The 27,809-nt window shown below is 42.2% G+C and overlaps 1 long non-coding RNA gene across 1 annotated transcript; it reads right to left on the bottom strand.

Annotated features, from left to right (window-relative positions):
* Positions 1-24,237: 24,237 nt before the first annotated feature.
* Positions 24,238-26,084, bottom strand: LOC148056957 (uncharacterized). The gene is made up of 3 exons (XR_015702213.1): positions 26,034-26,084; positions 25,283-25,376; positions 24,238-25,090 (listed from the first exon to the last, which is right to left on the bottom strand). It is a non-coding gene; the product is annotated as an uncharacterized LOC148056957 (long non-coding RNA).
* Positions 26,085-27,809: the final 1,725 nt, after the last annotated feature.

Genomic DNA, 27,809 nt, shown 5'->3' with positions numbered 1-27,809 from the left:
GAAGAAAGCACAAATAGTTTTCAGACTCAGTAAAAAGCACAGTCAGGTTATCATCTGAAAGCAATGCTTGTGATTAAGATTGGAAATCCACATTATAAAATATAAAATCCCTGCTAAATCCCACTATGGTTTGCAGCCACAGTGCAAATTCAGAAAGCTTAGTGATGGGAAACTGCATGGATGAGGAACAGCAGCAATTGAATGCAGCGTCATAGGACTCCTCCTAGTCACAGACTTCAGAGTAAATTTCTTGAGCACACTTGAGTTTAGGGGAGTCTGCAGTTACACCTTAGCAAAATTAATGAGTAAAGACTCAGAACTCAAAAGGGAACAAGGATTTCACAACAATAAGACTAAACCACAATAATTTTAGAGGGGGAAAAAAACAACAAAAAAAACCCCAACCCAGAAGCCCACAAGAAAACACAAACCAGAGTTTACGCTGAACATGTGACCTGAATCCTACCTAGTGTGTGTACTTCATCCGGGAGAATCCTTTTATTTCAGCAAATACAGCAGGGATGTTCTTAATGAATAAGAACAAGCATTTCCATTTCTGGCCTAAATTTCAGTTGTTACTGAAGCATTCACTCTGTTTTCTATCCCAATGATTTGTTTGCATTTTTCCTTCTCTCTTTTGAGAGTTGAAGGAAGAATGACATCAAATACACTTTACACCTAACAAAAAGAATCATTCTGGACTTATTTTGAGAAATCTTCAAGTGGCTGAAAAATTTTAAATGCAACCAGCATTCAGTGTGTCACAGTCCCAAGTCCCTGCTTTGTTCCCAAGAGAGATGACTTTTGTTTTACTGAGCCAGAGGTCCTTTACTGCAGAAATCATCTTTCATTCTCACAGGAACAGCAGTCTGATAAGGAAGCATCTTGTCTCTGTTTACATAGCTACTGCTGAGGAGTGTAAGAAAAATCTGGCACTGAGGCTTCAACAGACCCAGTCCATCTGATGATACCTTTAACAAAGGCTTTGCTATCACGTTTTTCTTTGCAGAATGTTGGCAAGGCACAGGCTTGTTCTCCACTTTAGAAATACGGTCTCACCTTTGAGCTAATATTACGTATAAACTTCCTTATATCTAAACTGGGTGTCTTCTGGCAGTGTTCTGACTCATGTCCACATTAAAAAAATCAGAATATTCCACGACAAAAATTGTTGCTATTATTATTATTATTATTATTATTATTATTATTATTATTATTATTATTATTATTATTAATCAGACTGGAAAGGAGATTGTACAACTCAGTTCATGCAAATAGTCCCAGTGAGGTCAGTTAGGAAAACCATATTGAATCAGCGTGGCTTCTTGAATGACTAATTACACAAACAAGTTAACATTACAATCATGAGTGCTTAATGTAGAGAGAAAATATGGAAAACAGCACTTGGGCTGCTAAATTTTGAAACACTACCTGACTCAGATGGCTTTTCAGCCTCTTTGTACATATTAAACATATATTTTTGAATAAGTTAAAATGATCTGTTTGTTCCTCTAACAAGAGAAAAAATATGGGTTTATTAAAAACAGATCTTCACCTCAGTTTTATTAATTAGGAAAATTATAATCCATGATAAAATTTTTGAATAATTTCTTCTTACATTGAAAACATGATAATGAAACTAGAGGAAAGTCAAAAGGGATATATATATTCAGGCATTATGAGTTCCTTATTGTTTTTTCTGTACCTTCAAGGCCTCACGTTGTCCATGTAGTAAGAGTCACTTGGATGTAAACCTTAGTCAGGGAATCTAAGCAACCAGTTATATCAGGAACAATTTATGAAATTACATCCTGAGAAAGGATTGCCTGGCTCAGAAATCTTTACAGCTCTCTTGACTTGTGCAAGTACACTCTAGCTGATCTCTTAAGGGCTTGGTGAAAGCAGTGTTCAACAGTTATTGGAAAAACCAAAAGAGTCACAGGTAAATAAACTTGAAGTGTCAAATAGATATAAAAGAGCTCATTCTTACTTGTTGCTCTTGACTGAAGTGCACAGAAACCTTGCCATGCAACTCTGAAGCCTCATAAAGAAGCTGTTCATTGGAGCACAAAGCCAGCTGGAGCCTGCAGGGAGCAGGAAACACAGTATTAAATAAGGGCACACCCTGAAACTTTCAGTCTAAACTCTTTACAACCCCTCTCTATGGTTTGATTTTATTTTTACTGTCTGCCTTGTTCTTCTGCACCCCAAAGCAGATGACAGAGCTGTGCTTTGCTACTTGGATCATGCAGCCTGACAGGGAAGGCAGAGCAGTGTTGTTTCTATGTGGTTGCTCAAGGAACGTGGGTGTCTGACACCCAGTGCGGACGCTCACCCAGCACAGGCATCCCCCAGAATAACCCCTCACTGCAAGAGGTCCTAGTCGCCTGGCGAAGGGCCCCAGCCCAGTAGAGAGCTGTCGCTCCTGATGTAATTGTGATGCATCGCTGGTTTGGAGAGGAGTTTCACCTTAGGTTTTGAACGTGAGACTTCAGGGCTTGCGGTGTTTTACACAGAGGATTGTATTGTCCAGTGAAACTACAGATTTTCACCAAAAAAAGAGAATGTGTGAATTCATCAAACTGATGTATTTTATAGGAATGATTTTAGAAACAAATAATAGACAGGCCAGGCAATTTGGATGCATGTCTTTCCATATTTCTTTATCCAGCATCTTTCCACTGAACTAACCCACTTATTTATTTAATAAGTTCCCTGGTAACTTTGGGGAACAAAAATTCATAGCTGCACTAAATTACTGCATCAAAACAAATGTGAAGAATGATAAAAAACAAATACTTCCTTCCTGCCCCCAAATAATGACCCCCCCCTCCAAACACATCTGCAAGAGCACCACACGTTAGGGTCCCAACACCCCTTCCCCAAAACACCAACAGCTCTCCGGGGAGTTTGTGGTGCCCTCAGCCACCCCCCAGCAGGCACGCGGAGGGAGCAGCCCCGGGGCTCTCCAGGAGGCAGAGGGAAGCCTGCTCGATCTCGGACCCAGGAGAACTGGGTCCGGCTGTGGACCGCCACGGTGGGACACCGCGTATGTGACCCCCCCGCCGTTTGTGCCACTGGGATGCCAACCAGACAGCCCCTCAGGAAGCGCAGGCAGTGCCTTCCTGCCTATTGCTTGTGAGCTCTGGGAGTCCCAAGGAATAATCCTTGATAATTTTCCTAATTATGGGATTTCTTAGGCACTTTCTCTTCATCTGCTTTCTGGGCACTTATTTACTAGGCCTGTCACACAGCCTGCAGGGGACAGCGATGGGAAACGAATGACAGTGGCCTTCGTGTCCCCACTGCTGTTGACTTGTCAGGGGAGATCCCTCCTGTTCCTCAGAAATAACTAGGGTTGGAACTGATTGCTAAATAGGATTGTTTTTCTGACAAAGGTACCTTTTCATTGCTAGGTTGTTGATATTACTAAGTTTTTAAGAGCACACATTCATTTTTCACATGAGTCTTTCAAAGCATTAGATATGTGACTCTCCAGAGAGAGGTAGCTTTCTGCAGCTGGGAAGTGTATTCTTTACTATAGGCTGAAAAAATGAATATTATCTAAAGAAACTTTGGCTGCCAAAATGAAATCACATGTAGTGCAAAGACAGGCTGCTTGGAGCCTGTCAAAACCCATTTGCTGTTTTGGGTGGCATTCAACTGCCAACAGTAAGAATTTGATGGGCCTTTATTTCACACGTTCAAAGAACTTTAAACAGCTCAAAAGCCTAACTGAGGCAAACACCGGGGAAGAAAATATAAACAAGTGCGAGTGCAAGTAAGAAAGGAACAAACCCCTGGCGAGCAGGCTTCTCTGAAGCTCTATGATGGCCAGAGAATAACAGTGGGAGTGCTTTGAACATATCTTTTTTCCAGTCCTCACTATGTGCAGTGATCCTTACCTCATCACTCTTTGTTATAAGCAAACTAGGACAAAATAATTACTGTGGTAGAGCAACTGCATGTGGATTCTTCTACTGATGTGACAGAGATTGAAATGACTATAAGAATTCAGCACTGATCATCAGTGTTGTCCAGTTATGCCTCTCACTGAATCACTGCCACATGTGCAGTCTTTAATTGTGCTATATAATTTTCCAACTGCAAGTGATGAGAAATAAAAAAATATATTCCTTTATTACAAGATTTTTTGTAATGGGGGTTAATTTGGTTTGCAGTTTCAAGTTTTTTAGTAGGTATGCCCTTTATACAGAGGATTTCTCAAGCACCTTTGATGTGCCAACATGACCTACTTGTCAGCTGAAGAAGTGGCCTGCATTTCACAGATAGAGCTACTTACCTCTATAAATTTTCATTGGTATTTTGTGGTGGGGTTTTGGATGGTTTTTTTGTTTTGTTTTGTTTTATTTTAATTTCTACAACTTTTCATTTTGCCCTTGTGCCTAAATTTCATTTATAAGCAGAATGCTTCCAGCTGAATTAATCATCAGCCAGCCATGCTTTTTTTTTTGGCAATAACCAGCTGAGTCAGGCTCTGTCTAGCCCATACAGGCATTAGCGATAGCAGATGTCCAGCTCTTCCCTCCTCTATGAAATTCAGCAGGAGAAGTCACAAGCAAGTGTGGAAGGAGCTGAGAGCCGTCAGCGTAGAGAGTGCACTCTTTTCCCCTTGGTTTGGGGTGGCTCTGCTCCTTGTTTTAGGGATGATGCTGCCAGAACCAGATTCACGTTCCTCTTGTGCTCTTGATGTCCTGAGCATCAACAGGCTCCATCGTGTCCACTGTTTCATCTGGCTCCTGGCCTATAGTGTCCAAAGCCACCAGATCCAGTGGGGTGTCCCAGTGTTGAGTAGCAGCTGAAGGGCTACAGCTCAGGATGTGTTGAAGACGCTCTCAGTGTAGCCCTGCTCAGCACAGCAAGGGCTGAAGATGTGATGCAGAAAGGTGATAGAGAAGTCTGAAGTGGGACTTACACATAGCTTCCTCCAGCCAAAATCAGAGTCTGGGAAGCCCTTAGTTGCTGATAAAACCTGGGGTCTTAAACCACATAGGTCTTTTCTTCTTGCAATACAACAGTCCTTGGGTACCTAAACCCTTATGGAAGGTACAGCAGCATCACTGACAGCCCCAGGGCACACCTGCAGGGAGGGTGACTAAAACGCCTCTGTGAGGTTTAATGCTGTGGCATTTCTCCCTGAAGCCTTCACTTGCCAATATAGTAGCTGAGAAGTCCATTTCTGCAGATGTGATATTGGGAAGCTCAAGAAGGAACTGTGTCAGTTCCCACCACCTAGAGCTGCAGGCCTTTTGGTCACATGGTGATGGCTCCCTTCTCTTCTGCTAAACGTGTTAATAATGTTGTATTGCCATGGCAATTGCATGCTAGTGATGCTGCGGTATTGCACAATTACGGGACTCCTCTTAATGTTGGAGGCATATTCATAAATAACTCCACAAGTACTTTAAAAACAAACACTTTTGTAGCTCTGGTATCAAATGAATCTGAAATTATTATTTTTCAAGTTAAACAATTATGCTATTTGAAAAATGGAGAGAACCACATGTATGATGTCCTTCACACAATTTTCTAACATACACTTTAGAGGTGTTTCAGTGTGTTTCAAGCACCAACATAGAGAGTTTTTTGTTGCAAAGGATGTTTTTAAAAAAAAAAAAACCTCTTCATGCTAGCCATGTCACTATATATACACTCATGCATATACAATTTCACGTGTAGCAGGTCTCCTATCTCAAACAGCATATATTGAGCTTAAAAGCTTCATAGAAAGGCGACAAATATGATCAAATATATGTAATGGCTTCTGCATAAAACCCAAAGTAACAGGCTGAGAATCACCAGTCTGGAAAGGGATGTCTGAGGAAGGATATTATTTCACGGATGAAGAAATTTATATGAATGAGCTGTTCACTGTGTTCTATGGTACAAAATTCAGAATCACCACAGAGAGCTAGTTGGAGCTAGTTCCAAGCAAAGGCAGTTCTTTGCAGTGTGTTGTACAGGTGGGCACTTCTGCAGAAGGATATTTACCTGCGAGCAAAAGGGAGACTGGACAAGTAATTGGAGATACCCATTGGGGCTCATAGGCTCCTCTGAGCCTCCTCAGGTGGAGGCTGAGAAAACACAAGTGGGAGGTGGTGTCTCTGCCTGCACAGTTCCTACTCTACGTGATGTGTCCACGTATGGCTGCAGCTGCAGTCAGAAGCACCCTGCCAGGAGAAGCAGGAGCAGGGCTGTCCAATTCAAGGGTAGGAGCCACAGGTGACCCTGGTGCAGACAGTCCCTCACCATCCCAGGTGCGGTCACACACAGTTCAGACACAGTGGGCAGAGCTGGGTGCTGGTGGCAGGGTCGATAAACAGCCCCAGGCATGGCAAGCAGCAAACCAGGTCCAGGATCCATCCAGGAGCCCAGCCAAGGAGCAAAAGGAAACCAGACTGGAGGCAGGACTGGAGAAGAGGCTATGCTGTGGTTCCAGAGTCCATCCAGGAGGCAGGGCCAGAGACAGGACTGAACAGATACACTCACAGCAGAGCTCGGGCAGGGTCTGGATTCCCGTGTCCGAGCTGAAATGGGGCTCTTGTGCCATGGGCAGACAGTGTGCATGGAGTCCCAGCTGAGGCTCGCCAGGACAAGTAGGGTCTATTGATACCCTCAGGGCCCTGACATACAGGTTCTTTGAACGCTGCACATCAAGCTTTGCTTTGCAGGGAATCAGTGCAGAGCACATCCAATCTAAATGAAGAGTTCCGTCTTTATCTTCATGCTGTTCCTGATCATGCCTGTGTTCCCTCTGTGACAAAGCATTGCTTGCTTGTGGAGGACTAGGATTAACAGCTGCTTCAGAGGACGCATACTCATTAGAAGTGCAAAGCTGCTGCTAAAGTGCAGAGTCCACTACAAAGCGATCTATACTTTTTGCCTGGCTCTTGTCATTAGTTGCAGAAATAATTTACTAACAGTGAGTTTTGACTTTGGTAATAGCCACCATAGAAAGAACCATTTAGAAATGGCAGTTTCAACCTTCCTGAAAGCTCGGAGTTGCAGCACAGAAGAGCTGAGCTGACATGAGTTTGCAGCTATTCTGTCCCACTGCATTAGCCTGTCCATAACACGAAGAACTGCACCATAAAATGATTGTATTTTTCTAACTTTTTACAATTTATTGCTAATGTTGTGGGGTTTTTTGTTTGTTTTTTGTTTTTTCTTTAGTTCATGTGTTTGTTAGTGTGTTTATTTATTTGTTTTCAGTGAAAACGGACAAAGTAAAGAGAACAGTCTGGGAAATCCCTGGGAAGAGTGCAGAGTACTGCAAATGCTATCTCAGGTATAGCAGGTGGAGAAAGTAATGGCATCATCCCTTTGTGCCAGTCTCTTCAAGATTTCTTTTCTACCAGAAGAATGAAAGTACAGTGACACGCTGGGGAATCTGGTCAGCACTTAATCTTGGCACGGATGGTAGTAAAGCTCCCTGCTTCTTCAAGCATCTTAGTGCAGATGGCTTGTGAACCTGTGCACACACAACCAATACGCAGGAATTGGTGTTCCTCTTGTCAAAACCCTACCTAAACTATTACTCTGAAATTCCAAGTTTAGGGACTTTCAGTTTTTTTCTGAAATTTTCAGATGAAACTACAGTAGTATAAACTGTGTTATAAAACTCTGCTTTGAAGCTTCAATTAACCAGCCTACTAGATGTTAACAACGGTTCACATTTTCCTGCTTTATATTGTTCCTAATCGATTTGAATAACAGATTGCCATGGAAGACTGAATTAAGCTATATGTGACATTAATTCCATTTTTGTTTTATGTTTAATGATATAAAGCTGCTAACTGCATTGTAGTTACTAATGATGGATTTTCAAGCAAGCAAAGCTATTAGAAATTTCTTTACAAAATGAATGAATGGGAGCACATTTAGTGGGATTTTTTCCTTGCAGATTTAGGTACTGCCTAGGAATCTGGAGAGGCAGAGAATAAGGTAACAGAGATAAGCTGCTTAGTGACAAACATTTTTTTTTCTGATGCGGTGCTAGTTTGGAAGAAAGGGTGTGCATGCAGGGAACCTGTCTCTAAGGGCCAGAGAACAGAAACATGGCATAAACATCTCATGAGGTGTTTTTCTGGCACCACTCCAGCTCTGAGCCTGCAAAAAGGCTGCTCACGAACTGTGGGTCTTGCCAGTCACCTTTACCTCTTAGACAAAACATTCACTGCTCTGCTCACTGTCGCTCAACCCCCTAAATTACTGTCACTCTCATTAAGAAGAAAATGAAGAATCTATCTTGTTAGAAGAAAATTGAAGGGGTTGGATATTTAGTCTCTTTAACTAGAGTCACAAGTAATTATCATGTCTCTTTATAAAAACCTTTAGAAATAGTGATACGTTGAAAAGTGGTAAACCATTGCTCAAGAGAGAAGTGAATTTCTGGAATGATCCATCAAATGATGCAGTCAGGACAAGAAATCTTAACTGTCTGAAGACAGAGGCTAATAAGTGCTCCATGGATAAGAGAAGGATTGTCCTTTTGCCTTGAAAATTAAAGTTCAAGAGAAGGTTTGAGGCTTTAATTTGTTGCTGTATCAAGGAGTTGAAAAGAAACAGATTTCATAAACTGTTGCTCATACGCTTTATGTTGAATGTAGTTCATCGGTCCTTTGGTTCAGCTCTTTCTTACACATTTTCAAAGACTGTAAGAGGTTCTTTTGCATAAGCCTTTCCCAAAAAGTTTATATTGTCTTTTGTTGTTCCAGATTTCCCTGCTACAGTGGAGACTGTGAGATGCAGCTTGGTGCTTCCACTGCTTTTGGGAAATTTCTCAAATGCCAGGTGATCCAAATTGTTCACACATTTGTGGTTTAACAGTCAGTCACCAGGTGCTTAGACAGAAAATACCTTTCTGTCAAGACAGATTGACGGGATCACTATTTTGAACACTTTACCTAGTGCAAATAAAAGCTTTTCAGCACTGGTGAAGTCCTTCACCTCTCCAGTGCTACACTACACCACTTAGTATGTAGGTATTAGTGAAAAAGATTATCTTTCAGGACATATCAAATACTCAAATCCTTTGGCATTCATTATTTTTCAAGTATCACATGTTACATTTTACATATTTCACTCCAAATTTCAAGTTGAAATTCAGTCATGTTTTTCAGCTCTAAGATCTATGGTGTTTCCTAAGTTTATTTTACATTTACTGTGGATTTCTACACCTTTACTTTTCATAATACAATCTGGAATTCCCATGGGGTATTCCACTACTTTTTAACAGGCAACAAAACTGTAATGATGTAAACATGGGTAGGCTTGTAATATACTTGGACTATAAATAACAGTGCTTTGAAAGCGTCTTTTCTTACGAAAAGTGTCCTAATTCGTCTTTCCTACCTGGGTGGCTCCAACTGAAAATGAAGAAGTCTATCAACTCATTGGAAATACAGAATATAGAGATTTTTTTCTGACAGTGTTATTCTCATATTAGAAAAACCTAACATTTCAATTCGGAAAGCAAACACTGTCAGTATTGCCATTTTTGTAATTGTGATGAGAAACCTCGTGATATTCTTGTCTTCTTAAAACCCAACTTCTGGAGATTTGGTCTCATAATCAGTTGCACTTTTATTTCACTTGTTAAAACTTAAGATATCAAAGAATACCCTAAGTCTGTTAAACTACATAATTATTTAAAACATTTCTGATTTTATTTATGCATATGTCTTCATAAAGTATGAGTTTAATTTTTAATTTAACAATCAAAGACTGATTGTACTTTATAGTTTAGATTTTTCTTTTTAATAATTGCTCAGAACAATTGTTCATTCTGACATTTTGTTGCAGTGTAATGCATTATCCATTTTTTATAGATAAGCCAAGTTTAGTTTTAGTGGGGTTTTTTAAAAGTGTTCTTCCAAAATATCCTTTTTCTGGTAGTAGTTGCTATGATCAATGCCATTGCACAATAATTGTTTGCTACCACAGGAAGTGCACTTCCTACAGCTTTTTGCTATAAGCACTTTGAGTTCTTATAATTTTATTTGGTTCTTTTAATTAAAGTCCATGTCTGCTTCAGAGCAACATTTATAGACTTGGATATGACTGAATGTTCAATTCCAGCACCCCCCGGCTCCGTTCATTAGGAAATGTTTGAGTTTGCGCATCCTCTGATGATCAGAGCCTGTTCTTGGACGCGTTCTTTACATTACAGAAACTCCAATGGAGTCAGCAGAAACAGCAGAGATCTGTGTTCAGATAAATGGGATCAGAATCTGCTGTCGAAAGCCATTTTCCATGTCTGCTCCTGACCTCCTTCATTCTGTGAAAATACCCATCAGCCTTATGAATCCTAGCAAAACCTTCTGAGAAATGTAGGGGAAAGGGAGTTGGGCAAGGGAGAGATTAAGTAATCTTAGTTTTTTATCTGCAGTTCTTTAGGGTTTAACTAACTTGTATGGCCTGACCAGGATTTCTAAACATCTCTGCTGACAGCCACAGTGCTGAGAACCAGCCAAAGGCTGAGCTCAGGGTGGAAATGGTGGGAGCAGGGTGGGTGCCAGGCTCCACCGTAGCAGAAATGGGCCCTTCCTCCACAGCCCTGGGGAGGCACTGGGCATCATGATCTTAGCAAGAGATAATTCTGCCAGTATATTAGCATACTATTTTCTCTGCTTGGAGAGATGCCAGGGTCTCTTTAAAGGATATTTTGAGCATGCAAATAAAATTTCTGTCAGCTCTTGGCCAGGTGATGGTCAGTGACAGAGGGGAAACCTCAAAGTGAGGGGCAGCAGGAGGCACTAGAAATCAGCTGCAATACACGTGGATTCTGCTATAGCGGCTGATCCTCAAGTCACCGGAATCTTGCCCTCTCCCGCAATCTCCTCCCCTTCACAGACAGTTCTTCCCTAGAAGAACTTTTTTCTTTTTTTTTCCCCTAGAAGAACCTTTCCTATAAGCCTGGTGGATTATTATTTTAAATACAATACGCAGGTGGATTTCCCCAGAGTCTCTTGTGCTGCAGCAAACACAACTGCATGCCTTAGAACAACTGTTGTCCTGCTGCAGCGTGGTTCTCATGTTGGTCCAGCCTTGGTCATGAAACACACAGCTTCAGCTTTGGCTGACACTCAGGGGTCCATTTGCTATGATATAAAGAGGACAGCAGCGAAGAAATTAAAAATGAAAGCTCCATGTGTGCAAGTCTGGCGAACCACTTCATACATTGAGTTTTGCTGAGCCAAAGAAGACACCGTCTTCATTTTTATTGCTGCATTGCTGTCTTCAGTAACTGATTCAGCTAGAAGAGCCTTTCCTTTCATGACAGCTCTTTCAAATGCTGGAAGATGAGGAAAGCGCAACAATAAAGATAACCCACCTGTTCTCATAGTTCACAGGATAAGTTTGTGCATTTCCACAGGTAACTTCCCTTGCGCAGGCCATGCACTGTATGATCGTCATAGCATAGGGTCACCTGCCTACTGCAGTGACCTTGAAGTGCTCTAACCACCCATCAAGATTGTACTTGTTGTCAGGAAAATATAAAATTGATTATAAATAACTGAGATAAATAATTTGAAATGGAAATGTAATTGAGATGAGAAGATGAAGAAATTAATATTGAATCTAATCAGGTAACTTAAAATACTTCAAATTAAGATTACTTTGATTCCTTATACTAATTGCCGAAGTTTAAATATGCAACAGGGTTGGAATTTAGGAAGACAATGTTGGCATCCTTGAGACATCCTTTAATGGTTGTATTCCAGCAGCCAGACAGTGACTCTCCATACAAGACCTCTGAGCCTCCAGAGTCTCATTCAGGTGGAAACTCTAGAGTATTGAAAAGATCAGTACCAAAATTTCCCCTGACGTCCCCTCGTCCAGAATATCACTATTCATATTTTAATAATAACAGAGAAATACCTCACAAACTTGTTCTCCTAACTGCATGCAGAAATATTTTCTTCTGAGCTAAAAACAAACTAATAAGAACAAGAAGACTGTTTTCTATATACCCCTGTTTCCATAACCCCTAAAGATTAGTTATGTAGGACAGGAATATTTATGCAGAGTTTTTTTTAAAACCACTGTATGTAATTTTGCTTTCAGTAAAAGATATTCCAGGTGGTTTAACCAGTTTTCTGAATCTTTGTCTTTCTTCTAACAAAGTCAACCAAAAAACTCTCTTGATTTCAACTTCTGCATACCATCGTAAGGAGCTCTATGGGCAGGTGAGGTACTGGGCAAGTGATGTACTGCCGATGTCTCCTCATGGAAACAGAAGGTGGCACAGCCCATCAGAGGAACTGGCACAGCAGGTTTAGCCAGCTAGGAGCAGTGTGAGGAGAAGCTGCTGCTCAGACATCTCTGGTCCTCCTGAGCAACAGCACGTGGCAAAGGGCAGTGGGTTCCCAGGGGTCAACAGACTATGGTCTCCGTCTGTAGAAGAGCAACATGGGTGCTCGCCTCGAGAAAACCCCTAACTCCAGCTGCCCGTCACATGGGGGCTCGCTGAAAGTGTGACGGGATCATAAGCGTGTGATCTGAGACGAGCAAGTGACAATTTAAATATCACCATTGTCAAGTGTTTAATCACTCAGTAAACTCTGATCGTGCTTTATGTTTATCTTTATATGTTGATGTTTATCTTTAAAGACCCACTTGAGCTGAACTGAGTCAACCCTCCAGTTTGGTGCATGGACTGAAGCATACAGAGCAGCAGAACTTGTCAGGTGCTCTGGAAGCAGCTTGTCACCTTCCAAAATGGGAGGAAATTTCTCAGTTCTTATCTGAGACACCTCACGGCTTTGGGGCAGCAGAGTCAATGCTAAACTTTGCAGCCTGAGGGCTGAGCCACTGGGACTTACCTACCTTTACCACAGGTAAGAGAGGAGCTAGCTGATCGAAATATGGGAAGACAGCTTGTTTTCTTTGCTCTAAGTGCCCTTTCATGATGAAGATAGCGTCTGCTTCTCTTGAAAGAGTTCTCACAGAGATTGACGACTGTTCACATAGTTGAATTCCTACACAGAAAGACTATCTGGTTGTACAGTTTCTTACCTGTATTTTGTACAGGTGCAGCAGATTTTTTTTTTTCCTTTTCTGCTGTATTCATGGTTCAGATAGGATTTCTCACATCATGCCTGTTCTCTGATTCCCCAAGGGACTGAAACAAGCATCCTGAATCAGATTCATCTCATTGGACACAACTTCACGATATAATCCTCTTTATATAGACAAGGCAGAGGAGAAGCAGACTGACAATTACCCTCAGTGTGCAGGACCCCCCCTCATGCAGCACATGGTGAAGTTCTCGATGGACTGTGGCAGCCAAAAACATTAAAGTAGGGACAGATAAATAAATACCTTGAGGACAGGCTATCACACATAGGCACATCACAGCCTGGCAGAGGGCAGTTTGCAGCACGTCAGCCTGAGGTCATCTAGCATGCCCTCAGCCTGCAGCACACAGCAAATCTCAGCTGTGTCATCCGCTGGGTGCCACCACTGCCGAGCCCCGCAGGAGCCCCACGGCTGGGGAATGCCTGTGGCTGTGCCCTCTGCTCTTCCCTGAGGAGCTGTCTGCCTGGCTGGGTACAGCCCCTGCTCCTCTGTGGCACTGGTGGAGCGGGACCAGCTTGCCCTAGGAGGTGGCTGACCATGCTGCTGTTTCCAACAGAACAGAACAGAACCGAACCGCACCGCACCGCACCGGTCCCTTCCTCTCCCAGGCACCTTACCTACACTCACTCCTGGTGTTCTCCACAGCTGTCTGTCTGAAATAACAATCCTCATTAATGCTAATTAGCACTAATTGGGCATAGAAGCCTTAGGCCCTTAAAAGGGCAGGCTGTGCTGCCAAGGAATGGGTGCAAGTATACCTACAGCTATAGCAATGGCTCTACAGCCTGTTGCAATGGGGTTGCAATCTGCTATCCTTTGCATTCCCCAGTTCAGAACACAAATCAGCAATAAATTCATTCCTGTCTTCCCTGTGGAGCGCCTCTACCTCTCTCCCGGCTGATGCAGTGCTTCTGCAGCTGCTCATGGGCTGCTCCTTCTGCATGTGGGTTGTATCCAGCCCAGCAGAGCCACTGAGCACTAGAAACATTCCCTTGGCTGTTTGCAGAGCTGGCAGGGACTACACAGTCTGAGCCTGATAGTGTTGTTTGATTATTTTTTAAACTGAATTACAGACAAGAGAAGAGAAGCCTTGGGAATTCTCTGAGAAAACAGAAAGTGCATATGCTTTGGCTGACATTGTGAGCTCCTGCTTAAGAAAGGCGGGATAGGCTTATTGTGGGAAAAGAGATCCCTTGCACCATAATTTTTCAGTTTACTCCAATAGGATTTTTTGCTCGCATCACACACAATTCTGACTCAGAGATGCGTGGTGTGGTTTTACACACCTTATTCCTTAGGCTTTTACTCTTCTGTCCTACCTTGTTAGGAGGAAAGAAACTCCTTTGTGTATTTGAACTACTGTAAAGTTTTTAGTTCACTATGTTTCCTTTTTCCTCTCCTAACCTAATACTCAAATGCCTTTTTTTAAAATTAACTTTATTAATTAACAAATTACTTTGGTAGATTTGATGTAATCTTGTTATTTTCACAAATAGCTACCCCAACAATTTGTAGTAAATAGCTGCAGTCTAAAATCTTTCTGGAGAAAATGGTGGAAAATCACAGCAACCATCCCAGGCTGACAGCTATTTCTTTATAAATAGTAATCTTTCCATGGTATTTATAAATAGTAATCTTTCCATGGTATCTTAAGGACTTTTCTAGCTGCCTGAAGAGTTTGGATTACAACAGCTGATATTTTTGTCATATCTTTCCCTCTGCAGATTCCCAGAGCTACCACGCGCCACAGAAGGGCGGCTGGGGTAGCACGGGTGCTACAGGAGGTGCTCTCCATCTGCAGCAGGCAGAACCCCAGCGAATTCAGAGAAATTCAGGAACACTGTCCTAAGCAAGGAAGAGCCCTCATAGATGTAATGTCACAATAAAACCAGTATATTGCAGGTGAGACAGGTAGGTTCTGCATGACTGAAATGAGTGAATGAGAAAGATAATCTACCTTATTTTCCTCTTTTGACAGTTTATCACTGAAAATAACTGACCCAGAGAAAGTGGATGAAAAATAGTCTGACAAGACAAAGCGTTAAGTTTGCCAAATACCATAAGTGATTCTAGGTCTAACGGTGTCCTGTTTGCAGAATTCTTTTGCTTTTACATTCTTGTATCAGACAAGTAAAGGTAGTGAGGAGCCTACTCCTGCTGCACAGCACAGAGACCTGCACTGGTGCTGTGCTGCCTTGGCCGGGCACTACCCCCTGCCTCGGCACAGAAGAACAAAGTTTAGATCAAGCTAAGAAGAATCTGTACTGCTGTATTCGGAGCGCTGCTGGTCCCCGGCTGGGTGTGAGAGTGGTGTGGGTTGGCCCTGCAGCGGTGAATGGGTTGTTAGCAGTCCAGATGTGCCCTCTGCCAGACGAAGGGGCTGTCTCCACAGCTGCATGTTCTGATAAAAGCAGCTCGAGTGACCTACCTGTCATCAGACAAACCTTGGCCTCGGCCTGGGCTAAAGGGTGGTTATCAGGTTTGCCTTCTCTGAATTACATCCCTGAGGGAAATTCTGGATTCAGGACCACAGGCGCCGCGATGCCATCGATGGGTGTGGGACACAGCAGGGCAGGGACGCTGACATCCCCACGGTGTGTGGGCACTCTCCACCAGCCCTGGTGCACAGGGTCAGTCTCAGTTAGCTTTGAGCCATGCTGGTAATAAGAACAAAAAAAATAATAGCAAAAAAAAATGTTTAATCCCTGTACAGATATTAATGTACATCTGAGAATTTTTTTAAAATTCTGCCTAATAGAAAGAATACCAAAGACACTTAATTTTGAAGTAAAAAAAGAAAAGGAGTTAATCTTTTACTAACCCATATGATGCTTCCAAAGCTTAAAAAATGCATTTAAAATTTTGTTCATTGCCATGTTTAATCCTAAATTTCAAAGAGAGTGATATCATGACTCACACCTGCTTGTAACATCTAGCATTATTCCCAGAAAGACTAATCAACCGATTTGATGTAAAAGATTAATTACCGTCCTCTCAGGAGACAGTTTGTTTACTAAACAATCAGCCATATGCAAATTATTGACTTAGCATGCCATGTTTAATGGCTTCTTGAGGGAGTGTAACTGTTTGTTTATGTTTTCATACAATTATTTCAGCTAAGCAGTTTGCTTTTTAGGGAAGAGTTAGAAGTTGGAAGTGGTTAAACTTTCTGTTTCGTCCAATGTACTGTAGGAAGAATCTTTCCGTGAAAGCAAATGGAGCTGGCTTGTGTCTTGACTTTTAGGGTGAGAAGCCACAGCAAACCTTTTTTACCCTGTTTGCAATGAATGTTTTGCTGTGCAGACATTGTATAAAAGTCTGTGACTGAACTCTCAGCTGGTGGAAGCTGTGCTCAGTATGCACAAGGTGCACGCCAGTCCGAAAGGCCCTATGGAGTGGTTTTTTCTATGCAAACCAAATACGCGTAAGCCAATAAAAGTGAGGGAGTATGAACTGGTGTGCACAGGCAGAGGGTTATTTTTTTTGCTTCAACACTCAGCCTATGTGGGTGACTGAATGATTATCAGTTGTTGAAGGACAGACGGGTTTAAGTTGTGAGTGCCTGGGAGTGGCGGTCCTGCAGACTGCTGTGTGCAGATGTGCCCCCGCAGTGATCCGCATGCATGCCTTGGCAGCCTGCCTGCTCTGTGACCGCACTGCCACGGCTTAGAGCAGGGAGCATGGTGTGGGATGCCGGCTACCAGCACGTGGAGGAGCCCAATGCCCTCCTGAGCACTAGGATGACCTGCGGTGAAGAGCCTGGGAGCTCTGGGGGAGGCCATACAACCAGCAGGGCTGTGTGCCGGGTCTGAGCATCCAGTGCCATCCTTCAACCCCGCCACCAGGGAAGTTTCGCTGGGTTTTGCCATGGTTCCAATGCTCTGGTGGTATTTCCGGAACTGAAGCTGGAACACCAGCTTTGATGAATACTGATCAAGTTTTCCTTCATGGCTACTCCCTTTCTGAACCCATTTGCTCTTTGCTTCCCTATATCACACTGGTTTGTCCCACTTTTTTGTCGCCTTTCTCCTGGCTGGCTTTCCTCCTGCTTGTCTCTTCCTTGCCAGCTGAGAGAAGTGCAGCACAGAGTCCCTTCTCTGCCCTGTGTGCAGGGAGCACGCAGCACGGTAGGGCTCGGGTCCCAAGCCTGAGTATCGTTGTCTTGCAGAAACTCACATAAATAACCCTAAGCCAGTCACCTCAATGAATTTCAATAGCTCTAGAGAAATCTGTAGCCAAGTTTTCAAGGAGGTGTTTGTGGAAAGCAGTTTTGAAGTGTAAAGGTCAAATTCTTTTGATCCTAAAACACAATTCATAATGGGTGGAACAAGATGCATTTCATAAACTGTCCAAGGGGAAAAGAAAAATAGTGCTATATATCTTAGGGTGGCTAACCATACACTGAAATTACAATTGTCACACAACACAAGGATTAGATACAGCAAACATTTTTGAGGGCTACATGCAAAAAATCTTTATTAAGCCACAGCAAATAGGAACAAAGTCTGGAAAATCCAGCCTGCCGGCAGGCAACCATGCAGAGAAGAGAGGTATAAACTCACCAGCGACTTTTTTTAAAAATTTGTCTCCCAATTTTAGCCTCCTGTACAATTAATTCAAAATTTAATTTCACATGAAAAGATAGCTCATGAGATAAAGATGGCCAAGAACTAATTCCCCGTAGCAGTGTGGGACTATATAGCAGAATAACAGCTCATTTAAAAATAACAGATCCATAATTTGAAGCATTATTATTCACTTGTCTTTATCTGTAGTTTATTGTGTTACAAATCATTGTATCATTCTGTTTTAGGTCATTACACAAATATTTGATTGTACTTTCCAGCCTGCTGAGGGAAAAAAACCCCACAAACCAAACACATTGTTTGCATGATAATGTCAGTTTTTCTCCTGTGAAAGACTTTATATAGCAATTCATTAAAAATTAATTGTGAGTGTCTGTGTGCCAATGCTGGAAAAGGCTCTTAGAGGACACGGGGGGCAGAGGGTCAGGTTCTTGGCCAGATAACACAGCAATGGTAAAGCCAATGAGCTCGCGTACCCTGAGGCATTCTCTGGTGAGGGTCTGGGCCCTGCGAGCTCTTATATTTGAGCACTGTGAGCGGGGAATATCGTGTCCTGGACTCTGCTGCTCCTGAAACGCTGTGTGAGAGGGCACAATGCGTGGGGGAGCGAAGAGGAGGAGCAGGATAGAGGAGCAGATCCAACGCCTATGAGAGCTTGGGCTGTATTCATGTGCTGGACACAAGGATGCAGCTGGGCTTCCCCTGAGCTCAGAGGTTTTATTAGAAGTTGTCACAGGAGGCAGGTTCCTGACCTAGAGCAGTTTTCCTGTTAAGGCCAGTTAGGGTGCCAAATGGAGGTATGTGAAATGGCAATATTGCATGTGCTCCACCTACAAAGCCATCATCGATAGTGCAGAATTATTAGACCTCCATGTAGCAAACTACTGAACTATCTACATGCCAGCTGGTTCTCCTCTGCCATACTAGTAAGGCAGCGTACGAAATTCAGTGCCACTTACGTGGAATTTGCACTGATTATCTGTAATGGACCAAATTGCACTCCAATGGAGAAAAGAAACTCATGTAAGAAAGAGCAATGCACAGCTCTTTCCATTGCTCAGTTTTTAGCTAATAGTTCCTTATTTCATTTCCTCTTTTAGTTCGGAGCTGTGACACTGAATGCTGATGAGATAATATTTGTCCTAAATGCTGATGTTCATTTTGGATAATGAATTTGGGTTGTTAACTTTGCTTAAAACAAGTGTTACAGGTTCCTTGTTTAGGAAACATGACTGGAATGTGTTTTTTTAAAAAAACTCTGTGTCCTTGCACAGTATGCCTTTACTCAAATTAACTGCTAGAATATTTAAGCTCTGAAAAACAGTCTGTGATTGTATCAATGCAGAAGCATCCCTTTCACTGCTTTGCATGACAGTAATTATTACTAAAACTGGATAGTTTTGATCCTCTCCTCTAATTAACTTTTAATTGCTTCTTAGCTGGTAGTTATTATTTCAAATACATTTATTCTCCCAACATGAGCCACCTTTTGGGTACATCTTGGTACTTAGTTAGTGAATACTGACAACTCTATACAGTCAAAACATCCTAAAGTAGACACCAGGCCTGAAATGGGGTGGCATGGGCCCTCCTGCGCCTCAGTACCACTTTGGAAAGGTGAGCATGCCAACCCTGTTGCTCGGAGGGGACAGCGATGCCTTTGCTTCTCACTGTTGCAAGGAAATGCTACTTGGGCAGCTGGTGTTGCGCAATCTTAAGCCTTTGGGACAGGATCTCTCATGGAGGGATGCTCCTGCCGCTCCTGGAGCGGCACTGGCCCGGGTCTGAGCAGCAGCCCAGCCTGCTCTAAGCGGAGCGCACAGCCAGGGCTTCATGAGCACTTTGCTGCTGCTGCTGCTGCCACCCTGCAGGGATCCTGGGTGTCAGACCCAGGCAGACAACTCGCTTTCCAATGGACTAAGGCTGTAGCCCTGTCACGGCTGCCCTGGCTCCCTCTAATGACCACCCAAGTCAGCACCCTCAGTCATCTGCATGGTGTTAGCTTCTCAGGAGCTGCGTTATGATTTGGCTTCATCCATGGAAAAGAATTCACTTTATCACCTACAGTCAGTATTCATTTCATCAAAAGGTAAGTTTAGCCCTCAAAAAGTAGGAAGCCATGAAACTTTCGTAAAAGTAACTGAATAAACTAAGATGGGTATTTGCTCCTTGGAAAAATAATGGCAGAAATCAAATTATAGAAAACCCTGTGATGAAATTCCTATAGCTTGAATTTTTAAAATTGTCACAACCACTATGCTCACACTACATTTTTACTCTGCTCGAATGAGCAAGGTCTTATTTTCTGTTCATTGTTACACTGAAGACATTTAGCACCAATTCGCCTTTAGTAGCTTGTGATGCTTTCAGATATACATTGACAAAGCTAAAGGTCTGGTAAGTGTAGGGTTTTCATATACTGTCTAGTCTATAATGTATAATGTATTTATGTCCTATTAAGAAAAAATCAAGAATGTTCCTCACATCCCCTTCTATCTCTCTCTCTAATTTTTTATATACTGTACATAATTTAAAACGAGAATGTTAGAGGAAGAGATGGATATTGAGATAGATCTTGAGATAGAGAGGGAAAGAGAAACAGCAGGGAACATGAGGACGTTTCCTGATTTTTTGTTAATGATATACAAAAAGCAAAATGTTGATTATATATATTTACATGCATCTACAATGAACACTACATACATATATTACATATTTATGTAATATTCTGTTATATGTTTTCCTTACATATATATAAAATATATACTCTGTGTAAAATATATGTGTGCATATTTTTGGATTAAGAATCATATGTAGAAATCTTGTATGGTCAGAGATATTTTAACTGTAAAGGAAAGATAAAGGCAATCCCACTGCATAATCTGGCTAGCAATAGCCTAGCAAAACAGTCTTTATTCCCAGCTTTCTTTCTTTGCATGCCTGGAAAACACATTTTACTTAACATTTAAAAGGCAGGACATTTACGACAAATGGCATTAATCTCAAACTGTTTAAAATGCAATTTCAGTGGCATAGCTTAACATTTGCAACATCACAAGTGACAAACTTTCATATGCTATTAATTCCTTAACATTCTCTACCCCACAGATGTTGGCAATATTGATATATAGAAACCATTCAGGAGACTATTAAATTTAATGGTGGAAAGGCAATTCAGTGGGTCTGGCAAACAACTTTAAAGATTCAAAATTGTGCAATAAATTAGGAAAATATACACTGTAAAAAGGGTATAACCCTTTCCTTCTTTATTGGCTCGGAAACTTTTTAACTTTTTGGGATGAGAAATCACTAAAATTTACTGTAATTTACTGAATGACATAATACCAACAGCCTTCTGCTGCTCTAGAGACAGGACACGTATAGAGATAAAGCTCTATAGATACAGTCTGAGAACCTCCACAGGATGCATTTTTAAGTAATGCTAATGGTTTCCCACATCCATCCCTAATATTCAGGATGACTGACATAGTTAGGAGCAAAAGAACTGCAGATGAAAAATTGAAAGTAAACTTGTGTGATCCAATAGTAAAAAGTCTGGCTGTCCTCGACTGTGTAGAATAAAACCAGTGCAATTAGTGGGCAAATGCAAGAACTACCTTAAAAGATTCCACCATTTTTTTTTCAGAAGCCCTTTTTGTCCGTAGAAGTTTATTTGGAGTAAGATCCATACCTGTACAGAGGCAGTAGAACATTGAGCAGGGAGAACTGACAATAACCAAAGAAATGTTACCAAAATTCTTCTCAGTTGTTACGAAAAAGTGTGAAGGTTGGTTCCTGCATGTCATAGACTTTTTGTCTCTGGCTAATTCGTGTTTTCCAGACTGCCTTACTGTTCTGTGTTTTAGCCTTAGAGACCAGATACCTCTGGTCTCAGAGGTATTGTTCCCCTATAAAGGCACAAAAATTTCCCCCTTATCTTGGTGTGCAAGTAAATCTGTATTTTGGTATCTTTTTTACCTTTTTTTTTTTTTTTTCCAACTGTTTGGTTGCAGGGGACTATTAGATATGCTGTAGTTGTGTTTTTTCACAAAAGCAATGTGAAACAATTTTTAAAAAATATTATCTGGAAGAAGGAAGTTAACTCTAAAACAACTGCAGTTATCTCCTGGTAGGATCTGTGGTGAAATTGTCAGGTGTTGGAGTAAATGTACAAAGATGACCTTTAAAAACTGAGCCAAGGGCAAAGGAATTCCTCGGTGTCAGTGGGGGCAAGAAGGCTCTCATGGAAACCGATGGCAAAGCGTTGGTCCTGACCGGGATGCCCAGATGCCTTCCTGTGTCCGAAACTGAGAAAGAGACACAAGATACTGTTGGAAGGGGGGGAAGGTTGAGTCAGCAAGCGAGGAATGACCCAGACTTCTGTATTTCAAGCTTCTCCTGCCTGTCTTGAAAATAAGGTTCCCACATTTGAGTATGGACAGACCTACACGTTACCACATATGGAGTCAGCCCCCAGTCAGCACAGATCTGCAATACAGGCGTTTTAAGTACAGTTCAAGGGTGCATGTAGTATAGACTTGCTGGGTCCTTGCTTACCCAAGCTCCCTGTCCATCCACATGAAATGTTCTTAACTTTATCTTCTGGCATCTGTTGGAGGCAAACACCGCAGAGCATGTGAATGTAGGATGTTTTCCCACTTTCCAGCAAAGTCTGGCAAAGTTTGTGGTTCTAGGACTGATCTTTCCAGAATTCCCTGCCCAGCAGTTCTCTGTCTGTTTAATGTTACCTTTTTTCCTTGCTTCATTTAGAATGGGTGTTACATATTTATGTTTCTTCTTTTTTTTTTTTTTTTTTCTCCTGTACTCCATAAAGCCTCATTCAGCTTCTGTTCTTCCCTGCCAAGCAAAATCAGGGATTTCTAATTAGCCCAATCTGTCACCTACCAGTATTGCTCAGCCTTGCAGACCACAGGCTCACAGCTATAAACCAGTGTATTTTTAAGAGTGAAATCATGGAATCACAGAATAGTTTAGGTTGAAAAAGACCTTTAAGATCATGAGGTCCAACCGTTAACCTAGCGCTGCCAAGTCCACCTCTAAACCACGTCCCTAAGCACCACGTCTACCCGTCTTTCAAATACCTCCAGGGATGGAGACTCAACCGCTTCCCTGGGCAGCCTGTTCCAATGCTCAACAACCCTTTCAGTGAAGAAATTTTTCCTAAAATCCAACCTAAACCTCCCCTGGTGCAACTTGAGGTTGTTTCCTCTTGTCCTATCACTTGTTACTTGAGAAAAGTAAATGTATTACTAGATTCATTAAATCAGTTATTTTGGTTTCTTCATGCAAAAACGGTAGTGTCTGTGTGTCCGTCACTGCCAGCGGACTGGAAGGACTTGCAGAAGGTGTGTGTGGAAATGAGCTAGAACTCACAAAGCACCACAGAGTGTCAAAGTGCTGTTCCTCAGAGGTGTTTGAAACAACAATAAATTTCATCCCCACTGATTTTATTCCATGCCTATGGTTTCTACTGAAATAACTACAAAATGTCTGTAACAGTTACTGATCATACTTCAAATGACAGCCAGTGCCTTCCCTGTTGCTCTGCCCAGATAATTCCTGAGCTGCGGCACCTTCCTGAGGACACTGCAGTGGCAACATCCTCAACACAGCTCCCTGTTAGAGCAGATGCTGTGGGTAACGCTGCGCTCCCTGGCAGCTCTTCTGCTCTCCTGGTGCTCTTCCTCCTAGCAAGCCTGCAGGCTTTGCACTACGGGCGAACAACTCCACCCTCTGCTCTTTTCCTGTTGTGCATTTTGGATCTCTGATAATTTACTCCAGAGGATTCACACAAAAGTCACAGCCTTCATAGCTGGCGCTGTGTCCTCCTGTTTTAATAAAATATGGATAAGGCTGGACATCTTTTTAAAAGCTAAATATATTATTTGACTTATTGGAACAGTTATATTGGCACTTTTACATGACAGTTTTACTGCCATCTCAACAAGTGTCATTTTAACATAATATAACTGCTACTCAAGTAATATACGATGATTGCAAATATATATTATGTAATCACAGAAAAGCATTAATAAAGAGGCTCTATCCAGCCTTTTGAGAGATTTCTTTTTCAAGCAGTGCAGGCTCACCAGAGCTAAGCTAATTAAATGTCAACTTTAATATGGAAAATATTTTTTAATCAGTTGCTTTGATACCAGTAAATGCTATGATGATTTTTCTTTTTTACCCTGAAGAAAAATTAGTTAGCAAACCAATTAGCTAGTCAGAAGTATGAAGCTCTTGTACCAGTATTTGTGTTTTGGTTAACATTTTATTAAGCTGGATGTGTATAGATAGCTTCTAGAGCCTTTACTTGTTATATTTCTCATCATTCTCTTCACCTTCCCAAGGAAGAGCAGATAATTATGTTATTTCATTGAAAAAGAAGGATGGGACTGAAATAAGGAAAACAGCTGTGTTAAGTAACATTGAGGTAGATATTTTTAACGTATAAATTGTAACAGCCACTTCACAGAGCACAGAAACAACAGAATTCACACAACGAGACTAGTTGCTCACAGTTAAAGTTTGGGAGTTACTGATCACTTTTTCCATAAACGACAGTTGGAACATTTCAAATTCAGCATCTATCTGTTCATATCTTCCTTGTTTGCCTCCAGTATCCTACCACACTTTGTATGTCAAGGTGTGTCTACCTATATACAGGCTATGCTATCATTGACTCTGGCCTCTAAAGTCAACCTAAACCTTCACATAAATATCACTATGTTCAGATTTGGGAAACACCTTTATTTACTCATGAACGTGAGAAATTAAGTAAGAATTTCACTGATTCACAGCAACAGGAGGAATACATCGGTACCACTGTGTGTGTGTGCACATGTATAGATGCACGTATATACACCCATACAGGCGTGCATGCACACACACACACTTCCTCTGCAACAGCAATCTAACCAAGCATCCAGCTTTAACAGCCCACCCTCAACCTGCAGAATATAGGAAAAAAAAAAAAAACCAGGTTTCATAATACTCTGATCTTGTATAGAGAATATTTGAAGAACATGGAGGAAGCGTGCGCCCTTTGTAATATAGCATAGGTATATGTGAGACCTGGTGATCCAATGCACTGAGCCTCCCTCAGCATTCCTAGTGCATCCTAGGTGTCAAATAATTTTCATTCAACTCTCTTTAAAAGTGCGTCTTTTCCACCTGGAAGATCTCCTCCCTGTTTGCTTTCATGTCCACAAACATCGTGACCCCTTCTTTTGAGTGTCTATTTCCAAATATCCACTTGAGAAAGCTGGAAGGGACTTTGTTTTCAGGAAATGCTTGCTGTCACCCTTTGAGCTTGCGGTGGGTTCGCCTTGGCTGGACTCCAGGTGCCACCAAAGCTGCTCTATCCCTCACCTCCTCAGCTGGACAGGGGAGAGAAAATATAATGAAAGGCTCATGGGTCAAGATAAGGACAGGGAGAGATCATTCACCAGTTACTGTCACAGGCAAAACAGACTGCAGGGACAGGAGTTGATGATCCTTGTGGGTCCCTTCCAACTCAGGACATTCTATGATTCTACATTTTCAACCGAGGATAAGCATACAATACTTGCTTGTTTGCAGTGCCTTATTTTGAAAACCGTAATGAGGTAGAAATTCTGGACTTTCACAACCATCCTGGTGCCATGAGACAGTCAGGTACAACATCTGAAATGGAGAAATACTTCAAGGGTTCAACAGGCACAGAGAAGACTCCCTAACTGCCACTGCTGAACGTGTTATAGAATCAGAAAAACCCATTTGGCTTAAAGCTGGAAACTTAGGGAGAACCCCTGCACACAGTGCTCCTATCCTGCATCCTATTCAGAGGCTGATGGTATCCCCTGTTTCTTGGGGGATAGTTTTTGCCATTAGCAAGACTGCTTTCCCAGGCTGGGAGCAGTTCCACCTGCACAGAGGCATAAATCTGTGTGTGAACAGCCTGCCCCAGCTCTCCCATAACAGGGTTAACAGCAACAGCAGCTAGGCCTAAAGAGTCTTGGGCCCAAAAGAGCCTCTGTGAGCACATCTCCCTCCACTGATTTTGCACACAGAGGGACAGTTTTTGATGTGACCTTGCCCTGTGTCCACAGCTGGAGCCTTGCCACGGGCACACCAGGGCCCCCGGGGTGCTGTCCTGGGGGAGCCCCAGTCAAAGCTGCAGCACTGCTTTCCCAAGGCGGCAGGGGAACCAAAGACCAGCCTCCAGCACAGGGCTAGAGCAGCCCGAGGGCTGGCGTGCTTGGAAGGAGCACGAAGAGACCGACTGCTCCCACACCCAGGAAGCCCTCACCTGCAGGACCTGCCCCAGCCCCGTGCACTCACCTGGAAACCCTCCACCACCTCAGCAGGCACTGGAGAAGGTAGATCCTTTTCTGTGCCCCTGAGGCATCCTCTCCCACATGCTTTATTAACAAATTTCAACCACATCATCATCCCACTTAACCTGGGACTGATTAAGGAACAGCTGGGACTGATTAAGGAACAACTGCCATTTGAGTGAAACCAAGTGTTTTGATAAGGTGAGTAAGTTTATTTGGGTTTACGGATGTTGGGACTGTATCATTAAACCCAGGCCTGAATAACATGGAATGGGCAATGCGGCATAATCCAGGTGTCAGGGAACAATATTACTGAGTGAAAGATAATAGTGTGGGTGAGGTTTGGGAACTAGCAAACGCCAATTACTTCTGCAAAGTTTGCTATTTTCGTCAGCTTTATTCTACTCTTTCAGCACCTCACATAAATCTCATTGAAATGTGATAGACAGCTGGGGGATCAGATGACATTACATGAAAGTGATACAAACCACAGAGAGAATAAATGTTTTTCTATCTTTCTTTCTGTCAATGGCCTTGGGAAAAATAAATATAGCATTCAGCTCAGCCAGGCAACTGACTGCATCATCACTTCTATCAGAGGAATATGAATTCCAGGAGATAATGCAGTTTGGGATAACCTCATTCAATACACTGTGATATTGAGGTGGGTGGGTTATTAACAGAGCAGGATCTGGCCTCTTTCCTCTGCCATCTACCATGTCCTGTTCTACCTGTTGGGGAGTTGCTGCTGGCCATCCTTCATGCTTTTGAAGCTATCAGTCCTTGGAGAAAAGTGCTCTGCTGCTGACCCTGAGGCTCCTGTGATTACTGACTAATCACTTCTGGGTGGGGACTGGGGTCCATCAGCCCAGAAGTGGCTCCAGGATTACACCCAGTGTCTCGCAGATGGACCCTTCCTACTGTCATGGTTTGGGATGTGGTGGTCAGAGAGTTGGTGTATTGAAAAATTGGCCAGCACTCCAGGTAAACATCACTATTATCAATATATTGTTTGTCACTATGTTTCTGTCCTCCAGAAATTTCATTATTTTATAGCCTTGCATGGCCGGGGGGAGGAGGGGGCAGTCAACCAAGTAATGGCTACAGTACCAGGATAGGTAGCTACTGAGAAAGGGATGTGGGGCTGCATCTTAGCCTTGCTATGTGATACCAGAGTGGGGTCTGACATTGTGAAAATGTACTTTCTTTTTCTCCCAGGGAAAAAAAATCATATTAAGGACAGGCATTATTAAAGCACATTTTGGGTATGGATATTTAAAGAAGGAAATTAATGATTTAATTCAATTAAAATAGCTCCAAGAGTGCAGAGAAATACTGGCATAATGACTTAAGAGCAGAACAGGGATATGAATATGGTAAATTCTCAGAGGACAAAAAAAAAAACAACCAAAATGGATGGCACTAATACTGGTACTCCTGATCTTTCCCTTAAAATGTGAATTTAAATGACTTTTACAACAACTTCTTAAAGGAGTTATTTGAAACTCAATTTCTACTTATTGCTTCTCTCTCCATAACCTTCAGCAGCAGGTGAAACGTGTGGAAAAACAGTGACTCCACTGAGCACTGCTGGCCTCTGCTGCCCTGTCATGTGCTCTAACTGCAGAGAAACATCAGCCTTTTAGTGTCATGTACAGAGATAAACCACCATTCAGCCATGGCTAAGCTCTATACAACATCATCTGTGTTGTCACTTTAATTTGGAGGAAACTAAAATCTGTAGAAGTGCACATTTCTACTAGTAGAGAGCTGCTGGAGC

This window comes from Nipponia nippon, unplaced genomic scaffold, assembly GCF_047370975.1.
Source record: "Nipponia nippon isolate SJK-2023a ecotype South Korea unplaced genomic scaffold, ASM4737097v1 scaffold_11, whole genome shotgun sequence".
In the NCBI taxonomy this organism is placed as follows: domain Eukaryota; kingdom Metazoa; phylum Chordata; class Aves; order Pelecaniformes; family Threskiornithidae; genus Nipponia; species Nipponia nippon.
The sequence above is the reverse complement of the archived record's forward strand: the minus strand, read 5'-3'. Positions and strand labels throughout refer to the sequence as shown.